The sequence below is a fragment of the Schistocerca americana genome, unplaced genomic scaffold (assembly GCF_021461395.2).
Source record: "Schistocerca americana isolate TAMUIC-IGC-003095 unplaced genomic scaffold, iqSchAmer2.1 HiC_scaffold_112, whole genome shotgun sequence".
Taxonomy (NCBI): domain Eukaryota; kingdom Metazoa; phylum Arthropoda; class Insecta; order Orthoptera; family Acrididae; genus Schistocerca; species Schistocerca americana.
In genome coordinates this window covers 270,001-272,500 of record NW_025725176.1, presented here as the reverse complement: position 1 = coordinate 272,500, position 2,500 = coordinate 270,001, and the positions used below count along the sequence as shown (strand labels likewise).

Genomic DNA, 2,500 nt, shown 5'->3' with positions numbered 1-2,500 from the left:
CTGCGACCGAGGATCCGAGCTCCGATGTGGGAGGGCAGTTGGCCTAAAACGTAGTCCACCGCAAAGTTGAACAGGAGGGGGGAGAGGGGATCGCCCTGGCGAACGCCCCGTGCTGGCTGCACAGACACGCCCACGCCGGCGCCGTCCGCTATCACTGTCGTGCTGCCCTCGTAGCACCGCTCGACATACTCGACAAAGCAATCCGGCAGGCCATGCGCCTTCAGCACGGGGCGAAGGGCAGCATGATCTACCGAATCGAATGCCTTAGATACGTCGATCGATGCCACAAAGACAGAGCGGCAGGAGCGAACTGCGTCGGTGAGAGCAGTGTCCAAGATGAAGGTATTTTCCAACATCCCATCCCGAGGGATGAATGCCCGCTGACGTTCGTCCACAGCACAAGCGCGCATCAGGCGTGACGCGAGAACCTTGTGAAAGGTCCGCGCCAACACCGAGCAGACCGTAATGGGGCGAAAGTCAGCGGGGGATGTTGGTGCAGCCGTTTTCGGGAGAAGGGACGTCCGCGCGCGAAGCAGGCGTTCCGGAAGGGCGCGGGCCAGAAGGAAGAGATTCATCACTTTCACCAGGACTTCGTGCGGCAGACGCCGCAACTCCGCTGGGGTAAGGCCGTCCGGCCCGGCTGCTGATCCCCTGGGCGGCAACGCGGCGGCGACCTCCTCATGTGTGACCGGCCCCCATATGCACTCGAGAGCGACAGGCTCTGAGTGCGGGAGGAGGCGGTCACGAATGAAGCCCGCGGTGGAGACGGGCTTCTTGGTGAAGAGGTCCGCCCAGAAGTCCAGCAGACCAGGGATGGCAGGTGGCGGCTGGAGCAGGGTGCCATCCAAGAGGCCGCGCACGCAACGCGCACGCGACCGTCGGAAGGCATCCTGCGTTCTCGCGTACTCCCAGCGGCGCCGCTTGCGCTTCTGCGTCGGCGGCGCGGCAGGCGGCCGCTTCGATGGTTGGCGCGGCCGCTGTGTCCTGGTGATTGCTCTCTCCCCTCTGGACCCGACCGACGCAAGGGCATCCGGGAGCATGCCCAGGATGACATCGGGCGGCGTGCCCCGCCCCAGACCGATGATACGATCCAGGGCAGAGAAACGCTGGGCGGAAGCGGGTAGCCCCGCCAGATGCTCCCAGATGGCGGCGTCAGTCGGCCCCTCCGGCGGCGGCCCGGTGGTGTCGGCCGCGAAGTCCTCGGCTGCGTCGACGGGCGGCGCAGCGGCCTCGCCCGCGTCAGGCAGCGGGCTCCCCGCTCCCCGGCGGGACGCCGGCTCTTCCCCCCGACCGATCTCAAGCGCCTCCATGAATTGGCGGACAAGCTGCTTGTGGGCAGCTTGCCGCCGTCGGCACTTGATTGCCTCAAGCGTTCGGTCGGGGAACATCCTGATGAGCTCTTGATTTACAAAGAAGAACCGGGCGTCCCTCTCGAGGAACAGTTCGGCCTCTGCCTTGGCGAGCGACAGGACTTCTTCCTCCGTCCACCTCGCGCGATGCCTCTCCGTGACGATCTCCGCGTTGGCGGCCGCAAGATGTTGGCGGCGGCGATGGACCCCGAGACCGTTCTTGGTTGTAAAGCTGCGGTGGCACTCACTACAGGTATACATAGCTGCAAAAGTTACAAGATTTTCGGCACGGCCGGTTGGCCGGCTAGGTGCTGGGGGAGTTGGGGTGGCACCTTCAGCGGAAGGGCCACCACTTATTCTCTGCTTACTGCCCCCAACTAAAAAAGGGATAGTGCGAGGGGGGGCTGGTAACCCCCCCAAGCCCCTGGTGCGGTCTTCCACTCTGCGAAATCAGCGGGCCCACGAGAAGGGGAGAAGACCGCAGGAGAGGAGAGGCTAAGAGGGCTAGGCCCATGTATTGCGCATCACTCTCCCTGTAACTATAACCCAAGGAAGGCACCTCGCAGCAGCAGCACGACTACATCAAGACCGCACTTCGAGAAGCCAAGTCCGGATGCAGCCACACCGCCGCCACTTGGCCACCTTAAGAGAGTCATAGTTACTCCCGCCGTTTACCCGCGCTTGCTTGAATTTCTTCACGTTGACATTCAGAGCACTGGGCAGAAATCACATTGCGTCAACACCCGCTAGGGCCATCGCAATGCTTTGTTTTAATTAGACAGTCGGATTCCCCCAGTCCGTGCCAGTTCTGAGTTGATCGTTGAATGGCGGCCGAAGAGAATCCGCGCACCCGCGCGCCCCCGGAGGAGCACGCTAAGGCGGACGCGGCCTCGCAGCAAGGAAGATCCGTGGGAGGCCAAGGCACGGGACCGAGCTCGGATCCTGCACGCAGGTTGAAGCACCGGGGCGCGAACGCCGCGCAGGCGCGCGCATCCTGCACCGCCGGCCAGCACGAGGCCAACCAACGGCGAGAGCAGACCACGCCCGCGCTAAACGCCCGCACTTACCGGCACCCCTACGGCACTCACCTCGCCCAGGCCCGGCACGTTAGCGCTGACCCACTTCCCGACCAAGCCCGACACGCCCCGATC

The 2,500-nt window shown here is 64.2% G+C and overlaps 1 pseudogene; it reads right to left on the bottom strand.

Annotated features, from left to right (window-relative positions):
- The window catches only part of LOC124560910, a 7,958-nt pseudogene that overhangs the window by 3,083 nt on the left and 2,375 nt on the right, over positions 1-2,500 (bottom strand).